We start from the raw sequence: 9,116 nt of genomic DNA, 5'->3' as shown, positions 1-9,116 counted from the left end.
TCAAAAACTTGTCGATATTTGATCTCAGGGAATAAAACCGCTGCAGCATGGAGCCGCGACTGAGCCAGCGCACTTGAGAATGGTAGAGTAGGTCCCCGTGTTCAGCATCGATATCATGGAGGAACGCTTGCAATTCTCTGTGGTAAAGTCCTCGGGCAATAATTTTTTTTGACATTTTTCACAACTGTGTTCATCACATCGCCAAGCTGGATTATCTTGGCTCAGAGGGCTTCTTGGTAGATGATACAGTGCATTTTAACAGCCTCACCTCCGCTCTCCTGCACCTTGGCACTCACCATAGAAGCCATTCCTTTGCGCTCGCCTGTCATTGCTGGAGCCGCATCCGTTGTAATTCCACACAGCTTGTCCCATTTAAGTCCAGCCTGGTTAATTGAATCTGACACAGCTTCAAAACATGTCCTTCCCAGTTGTTGTCCCCTTTAGACTCCGAAGATCAAGCAGTTCCTCCATAATGCAAAAACTCTCATCAACTCCCCGCAAAAAAATTAACAGCCGTGCAGTGTCCGTGGCATCTGTGCTCTCATCACATGCAATCGAGTAAAAATCGAAAGCACAAGCTTTATCTGACACTTGCTGTTTTAAGTTAGCCGACAAGTCTTCAATTCGCCGCACAACCTTATTTCTGGACGTACTAACATCGTTGAAATCCTGCATTTTCTTCAGGCACATTCCCACGACTTTAGTGAGGCACTGTTTGATGAAGTCACCGTCTGAGAAAGGTTTCCCGTGTAGGGCAATGAGTTGAGCTACTTCATTGCTGGCTATTGTTGCATTTTCTTGAGCTTTGTTAGCACGGAAAAAAAAACCCTGCTGCTGCGTTAGCAGGCTAGCTTGCCATTTGCTTTACCTTCTCTCTCCGCTCGGCGCCAGTGTAGGACGTGAAGGTCTGATGTTTCGTTTCATAATGCCGTCGTACATTGTACTCTTTCATCACGGCAACACTCTCATTACAAATCAAACAAACACACTTCCCCTTGGTTTCTATGAAAAAAAAATCATTTTTCCACCGAGTCTGAAATTTTCTGCACTCGCTTGCAATCTTGCGTCTCTTCAGTTCCGGCATTTCTGGTGACCCTGAGCAAATGTTTTCTTCGATTGCCTGCTTTGTGGAGACGCTGCCTTGCTCAAGACAATAGCGCCATCTAATGTTTAAATTAAGAAATGCAATACAGTGGGCCATAGTCCATTATATTTTTTTACTTTGATACGGGCCAATTAAAAATGGATGGCGGGCCGGAGTTTGCCCGCGGGCCGTAGTTTGGACACCCCTGCCATACAGGGTGGTATAGAGATCTCTACTCAACCCTGCAGGGTGACCCCTCTCATAGTGAAGGCGTTCACACTCGAGCCGCGGTTGCCCTGTGCCAGTAGTTGCATCATTAACTGTGCGAAATCATTATCAAACCATTACTTTAAAAATGCAGAATTTGCCATTAAGTTACTTTTCTTGGATTTAGCAGAATTCCACAATAGCTCTCTCAATAGCTGTAGCGATTACATATTTGCGTTGTTAAAATGAATGACTCATAAAACGATAATTAAATGACCCCTTAAGTGTAGAAAAATCATTGAATGTTGAACTATAAAACTCTGCAATGTTAATTTAATGCTGAGGGTGTTGACAAGAAAAGTAACGGATGTGTGGGGTTGAAATTGTCAACTCGTGTCCGCACTGCATCGTGCGGCGGGTTTCTGACAGCAGCAGCATCGTCACGACGCTCTCATTGCCGCTTGGTGAATATCTGTGGCGGGTTCCTTTTCGTTTTTTATTCATTGAATGAGAACGTCACCCTCCCTGCACCTGGCCACCCACTTGTGTTGTTTGTGTGCCTTCAGGTGTCACAGCAAAGCTATTGCAGAGGGATGCTGCGACTATACTGGCATGGGGCTCAGCATAGACGGCGGCCCTCTGTCAATCCACAGCTGAGGTAAGAGCCCCCCACTGTGTCAGTAAATGGGGGGGGGTTTGATCATACTTCACCACGCTGGTCAGTATGAGTTGGTGTGAAGGTGAGGCAGCCCAGAGATTTGTTCAGATGTCACTCAGCACCGACGTTAGCCGTGGCCGGGAATCGAACTTAGCTGGCAGTGGTCAGTGTGCGCTAACGGCCGGGCCACCGCTTCACGGGTGAACGGGTTGATTAGGTGAGACGATGGCGTTGCGTTTCATATCAGTGGCTACTCCTCCACGTGGCTGGGCGATTGAGTAACCACACCCACAGCAGTGTCCCAGTGTACCGGCACCCCTCCAGTGCTGGAGTCAACATTCTCTGGGCCCCGTTTTTCTTTCCACGCCGACCTGGATTTGGGCCCAGCAAGAAGCGTGTCCCCACCGAACGCGTTACGGTCAAATGTTGTAAGCGGCAGGTGAATCTAACTTTATATTTGACGTCCTCCTCTTCGAAGCTGTCCTGGTCAGTGTGGAGGAGTAGGCCAATGACCCTCACAGGGGCTCTCGAGCTCCCGCTCGTGGAGGCCCCATTTGCCGGCAGTGGCGTGAACAACCGCAGGGGCTGTACCATTACCTTTTATCCACTTTTTATATTCAACATTTAATTAGGTCAGCAACGTGGTCTTGACCTCCGACCCACGAATATTTCTGAGAAGTACAACAAGTGCACGTGTATACAAGTGGACTTGTGTGCTAGTTGCACGCCACTTCTGCTTTTTGTGTTTAGTTTGTTGTCGTTCCCCCATAACTCAGATTAGCACGGTTGGCTGTGTGCGGTGCTAAAGAAGTTCAACATACACACACAGGCATCCACACACACAAACACGTACACAGCCATCAAAACACAGACATACAAAGACAAAGATCCCCCGTAGAGCCTGAACAGGCTGTTGGTGCAAATGCTGTTAGCGAGCACGCGCACATACATGCATACGTACACACAAACACATACACACACATACACACACATACACCCACACACACTCACAAAGACACATACACACACACTGCGATGGCAAGGTAAGAAATGGAAGCGAGACCAGTTTTGTCACGACAAGTATATATTGATGTCAAGTGCAAATACAAAACGAGGTAGACAAAATCTCTGGAAAACATTAATCTCGCTTTCCCTTCCCACACTTTGAGCTGCTCTTGTACAAACGATAAAAACCCCGAGGAGACCGAAGTGTCACCGATCTACATTCACGAGTTCAGAAACCGCTGTTTCTGGAGGCATCATGGAAGATGGAAATAAAGTGCTTGGCGAAGTTCATAATTTATCCGTACATTTCACGTGGTAACAGCTTGGCGCTACGGTTAGCGTGTCCATTGACATGTGCACGCCCCGTACATTAAAAAACAAAGTAACAGATATGTATTCCTTGGGTCTTTCGGTAAAGCCACGTAGATAGAAAAAATAATAAAAATAATAACAATATCACGACGTTTCGATCACAACACAAGCAATCGTCTTCAGGTGAAAAAAGAGGGGAAAATCTGCCGAGGCAGGCTGTTGATAAAGGTTTAGAGATGGCGGGGCAGCTAATGTCAATGTGGGGGAGGTACTACGGAGCTGTGGGGGTGGCCATTGTATTGTGAGAGATTAGCATGTCAATGTAAGACAGCGCAGTGGCCATATGGAGGTGGAAAAGAATGGCAAGCCGCCATTTACTAACACAGCTAACGGTGGATAGGAACATCACAGCCAGTTTTGACTTAAACTGGTTAATAACGTCCTTCCAATGATTTCTCAGTTTGTACCCATTTTCTCAGTTAAAATTGTTTCTGTGTTTATACATTTGGATGGCTTCATGAAGCTACTCTCTCACAATACAATGGCCACCCCCACAGCTCCGTAGTACCTCCCCGACATTAACATTAGCTGCCCCGCCCATCTCTAAACCATTTGTAAACAGCTCTGTGATTGGTGTAGACCTACTGCAGGTTACGGAGACCTCTCTTCTAAATTAACATTAGCTGCCCCGCCCATCTCTAAACCTTTATAAACAGTCTTGATTTGAAGCTTTCATGACTGCAGGAATCCATACTCTTTGGTTCTTTCGGTAAAGTCACGTATTTTATTTTACTTTATAAGCAGCCTGCCTCGGCAGATTTTCCCCTCTTTTTCACCTGAAGACGATTGCTTGTGTTGCGATCGAAATGTCGTGATATTGTTATTATTTTGTTAACTTTTTCTATCTACGTGGCTTTACCGAAAGACCCAGAGAATATTAATTCCTGCAGTCACAAAAGCTTTAAGTCAAGATTTAACAGATATGTAGTTTAAAAAAGTGCCGACGTATTCACATTTCAATAAATAAATAAATTCTTTGCAACAGCGTTGACTTTTTAAATCCCCGACACAACGCAAAATAAAAGGCCCGCATTTTAAATGAACAGAGACAAGAACCGTACGGGAATACCTTGCACGACCTCACTGAGACCGCACTCCGGCCTCACGTTGCGGAGGACACAACCTCTGTCTTCATTTGTTATGGGACAGTTAATTTTACGCTCCCCATCACAATAACGTTCCTGGTGCCAACTCCCTTGACGATTGACTTCGGAATAAACAGAAACTCCAAGCCGTAATGGGTTGGTGTCGGCTGCATGGATCTTGGCTCTTGTTTCCCAGAATCATGGCGTAATTTTAAGTGCTTTTGTGCTGGGTTTTTCAAGTCATTGTGGATTGTGAGTTTAGAGTTGCTTTAATTGTTTTCCATCTCAGCATTGGACAGGTGTGCCATGAGGCCCGAGGTAATAATTGCAGCTCTTTATTGTTTAGAGAATGTGGTCGTCGAGTGAGAATGTAGAGTACAAGGTGATTCCAATGATGTTCAAGTGATTTCAGGGGCTGATGGTGGAGCTCGCGATGAGTACATTTTGGGGCGCCGGTGACGCCATGGTGAGCCGCTGCCTGGTGCCTTTGTAAAATGTCTCTCAAAATTAGTTTGAATTTGAGAGGAAGGAAAGGGTTAGCCACTTGATCGTGTGGAATTCAGGCACCAACCACTATCGGTGGGGCGACTGCCAGTTGTTACACCGGTGGTGGCTGCTGTGAGACCAGAGTGGCGGTGGCTGCTGTTGGACTGACGTTGGAAGTGGCTGCCGTGGGATAGGCGGTGGCGGCGGCTGCTGTGGTACTGACTGCGGCTTCTTCCAGACAGGCGGTGGCTGCTGTGGATCTGGCGATGGTAGTGGTTTCTGTTGGACTGGCGACAACTGCTATAAGATTGGGGGGTGGTGGCGGCTGCTGTTGGACTGGCAGCGGCTGCTAGGAGAGCGGGGTGGTGGTGGTGGTTGTTGTGGGACTGGCGACGGCTTCTTCGAAACGATCTGTAGTGGTGTTGGCTGCTGCAGGACTGGCGGTGGCAGTAGCTGCTGTGGTGCTGATGGCAGCTTCTCCAAGACAGGCGGTGGCTGCTGTGGATCTGGCGACAGCAGTGGTTGCTGTTGGACTGGCAGTGGCTGCTTGGAGATTGGGGTGGTGGTGGTGGTGGCGGATGCTCTGGGACTAGTGGTGGCGGCCGCGGCTGTTGCGTGCCTGGCGTTGCCGGTAGCAGCTGCTGCTGCTGCTGTTTCTGCTGTCGCCCTTGCAGTTGCTCCGGCAGTTGTTCCCGTTGGGGCGGTTCGCCATCTTGAGTTTCTGGAGATAAATAAGATGAGGGTGCTCAAGTCCAAACCGCTCGACACTGAGTGAATGAAACAAAACTGGTCTCAAGTAGAAACAAGAAGATTGCTGTACTTCACCATTCCTCTAATGTAAAATGATGCACTGTCAGGGTTTACAGTCTCCCCGGGCAGTTCCACGCACACGGGGTAACGTTTCAAAGTCATCCTTTACCTTGCACTCCGGTGAAGAGAGCTGCTGTTCAGTGACGAGGTCCTGGGTCTCCATCACCGAGCGGGAACGTTTGATGCACAACCTGGACTTCGCCTTGACGTGCTCCAGCGGGCGGTAGCTGTCCGCTGGTGGCGCGTTCAATTCTGGGGACCTGAATGCCGGCACCACACATCACAAACTGCGGTTAACACCCCCGCTCGCTCCACCGCTGAGCTGTCTGGCCGGACACCCATCGCGGCGCTAAGCTCCAAATTAGTCGGAACAACTCAACTGCCTTTCAAGGAGACACTGCTGCTGCGGCTCGCGCAAGACAATATCTGTGCAGCGAGCTGGTCTGGGGGACGGTTGTAAGCGGAGGTCAAAGTGGATGGGAGAGAAGGCGACTTACCGAATGTAGAAGAGCATGTAGGCCTGCTCATTCATCACAGCCTTGGTGTCGACGAGCCGCACGATAGAATCGTTCATACGGCACCATTTTCCATCGCTGATCTGTGCACAGTTGAAGCACAGCTGCACTTGGTTACAATGTTTACAAAACCGCACCCAACATTCTCCGCTCATGTAATAACAACGCACGATACCCTCGAGACAACAAGTTCCTCAAGAGCATCGCCCCAACGTCAGAGCTGCAGAGCGTGCTACGGTTGCTATGATGGTGTTGAAGTTACGGTACGGTCTGCCTGAACACATCACTGCATCGATAACCTTGCACAAATTTAATCAAAATCTGAATTTTTATTGAGACTGGAAGAATCTGAGCTACGATGCTCTTTGTCACAGATGTCCAGTAGGGGCAGGTCAGAAAGTTACAACAAACAATACATAAACCGGTAGGAGTGAAAAGTGTAGGAAAGCTAAGCAAGTCACTAAATACAAGTAAATAAAGTTTATACTGTAAGTAGAAATTGCATAAATACCTCAAAACCCAAGAACAGTCGCAAGACTGTTTGTTTTATTTATATATTTTATTCACTTTATTATTATTTTTCTATCTACGTGACTTTACCGAAAGAACAGAAGAATATGAATTCCTGCAGTCACGAAAGTTTTAAGTCAAAATTTAGTTGCCAGACTGTTTAATTTCTTTCTCCCTATTGGACATTTGTAACATTATGGGCGCATTGCAGATGTGCGTTGTTATTGTTTGATGGTAACAAATGGAATTACCTTATTGTAGCAATAATAATGACCCCTGTTGGAGTCGGCTCCCTTGTGCACCAGCACCGAGTACAGGGAGTAGATTGCGGGCTCGCCCTGAGACGTTGAGGTGAAGGGTTGCATGTCCAGGTGCTCCGGGTAGGTGATGTTCTACAGGCAGCGCACAGAGACAAACGTTAGAAGAGGAAACGGCAGGGGTGGTGGGGTGGGCAGCACAGATGGGCACCATCTAAGTTACACGTCAACGTGATGACGTGATGTCTCGCTCATTTGAGCGTTGAAGACGGTGCTCATTTCCTGTTGATAGCCCTGAGCAAGTGGTGGAAATTCTAGTCATATGACAGGGGGTGAGTCTATCTGTAAGACCTATTTCAGCATGGAGAGGCATTTTCTCCAGCGTTGAACTGACAAGGGCTGTAATAAAATAAATTAATTAGAGCGATGTGGAGGGGCAGAATCGTTACCCGGTTGATCTTGACGCCGTAGAGGTTGTACCGCTTGATGGAGACGGTGAGGACGTTGGGCAGGCGGTGGAGAGCCATCGTCTTCGTCGCTTCCCCCTTGCAACAGCACCTGCACCACAACAACGCCAGCCATCGCACGTGTTCCCCAACTTTTAAACAATAAGTCTACTCACTTTTTGTTCGTTATTTTTTATTCATTTCTTAACATAAAAATTGTTACTTATTTACGTTATATATTGGACGTTATTTTTTTATGTATTATTTATATTATATTTTTATTACTATCTTTTATTAGAATTTGATTCAATCAGCAGACTTTTGAAGCTACCAATGATTCCAGGGTGTCAACACACGATGCCCACTCACATTCTGCAGGTGTATTCGTCCAGCGTCTCCTTGTTAAAAAACTCCTCTAACGCCTCCACAATAGCTGATGAGTTCTGTTGGCCGACAGAGTGAAAGGCAAATGAGGACTCTAAGAAGCATCCCATGAACATCTGCAGAATTAATATTGTGATGGCAATTCGGAAACCCGCATTTCGTATGAAATCGTACAACCGCAAAAAAATAGATCACGCACGCTCCTGGCAGTGTGTTTGGATGTTAAGTGGCTGATTTATGTATGTGTGTGTGTTATGCATGTTGGCACAGCAGGGGGCACAGGTGCTGCATCGGCCAGTCATCTCAGTCAACCCATGGTCTGTCCCGTGACCTGCCAGCGGGCGTTCGACACTTCACGTGGCCTTAAAAGTCACTCAGGCTGGCACAAGCACCGTGGTGACATCACCACCACTTAGTGGCGAATGGCGGTTGTTTTTCATGTATGTGATGTATGTACATTTAACTTATTTCGCACCGTACGTAGATGTATAACTGTTAAGCGATGGCTTTCTCATTGCTTACGTTAATATGGAGTGCAATGTCCAGGCACGTGTCATAGGTGTCGGAGTGGTTGCAGCACCGCATGCACTCCACTGCAAAACACAAGCACACATTAGGAAGGGACGTCACATGTTACTTAGTAAACTAAATGCACGCTTCCCACTGACATAGGTAATTGGTACTTTTCACCAACTAATAAAAAGGTTATTCCGTGTGGCACGTGCGTGAGAGTGTGTAAACGCTGCAACGCGAGCGCGTCTACACTGTGATGATGCGCTTGCTGCTCGCGGTTAACAAGTTGGTAGAGGAGTGCGCACAACTCACCACGTGATCGAAGGTAACCCCCGAAGATCTGGTAAATGAGGGTGGTAGCCTCCGTGTATCTGTCCAGCCTGCCACGTCACAGAGAACGACACCACACGGTGGTTACAGCGGCAGTAGCAGTAGCACCTTTACCGGATGCACACGCGTGTGTGAGAGTTACACCATTGCCCGAGCTGTCGATTCACTCTTTCCCTTCAGCACTGCAACGCGTGCTCTGTAGCAACCAAACGTGGTAGCGTCTGCACAGGGCAGCCACATTCACGGCACAGCCACAGAGCTGGGGGCAAGCTGGCAGCCGACATGCGGTGCTGTTGCCCGGCAGTTTTGTTATGCCCAGCGTGCCACGTGCCGCCCGTCAACACGAGCAATGATGTCACGGGGCCACCGACGTCGAGATATCGACCCCCCGGTATTTATCGGCAACGTGAAATGCTCAAACAAAAGACGGCCCACGTCAGGGCCAAGGTGAAAG

The 9,116-nt window shown here is 47.8% G+C and overlaps 1 long non-coding RNA gene across 1 annotated transcript; it reads left to right on the top strand.

Moving 5' to 3' along the window:
- Positions 1-1,862: 1,862 nt before the first annotated feature.
- Positions 1,863-8,536, top strand: LOC142930775 (uncharacterized). The gene is made up of 2 exons (XR_012946726.1): positions 1,863-1,949; positions 8,093-8,536. It is a non-coding gene; the product is annotated as an uncharacterized LOC142930775 (long non-coding RNA).
- Positions 8,537-9,116: the final 580 nt, after the last annotated feature.

This window comes from Petromyzon marinus, chromosome 43 (genome assembly GCF_048934315.1).
Source record: "Petromyzon marinus isolate PM22_M1 ecotype Great Lakes invasive population chromosome 43, UKy_Petmar_22M1.pri1.0, whole genome shotgun sequence".
Taxonomy (NCBI): domain Eukaryota; kingdom Metazoa; phylum Chordata; class Hyperoartia; order Petromyzontiformes; family Petromyzontidae; genus Petromyzon; species Petromyzon marinus.
Note: the sequence above shows the minus strand (reverse complement) of the source record. Positions and strands in the feature narration are given on the sequence as shown.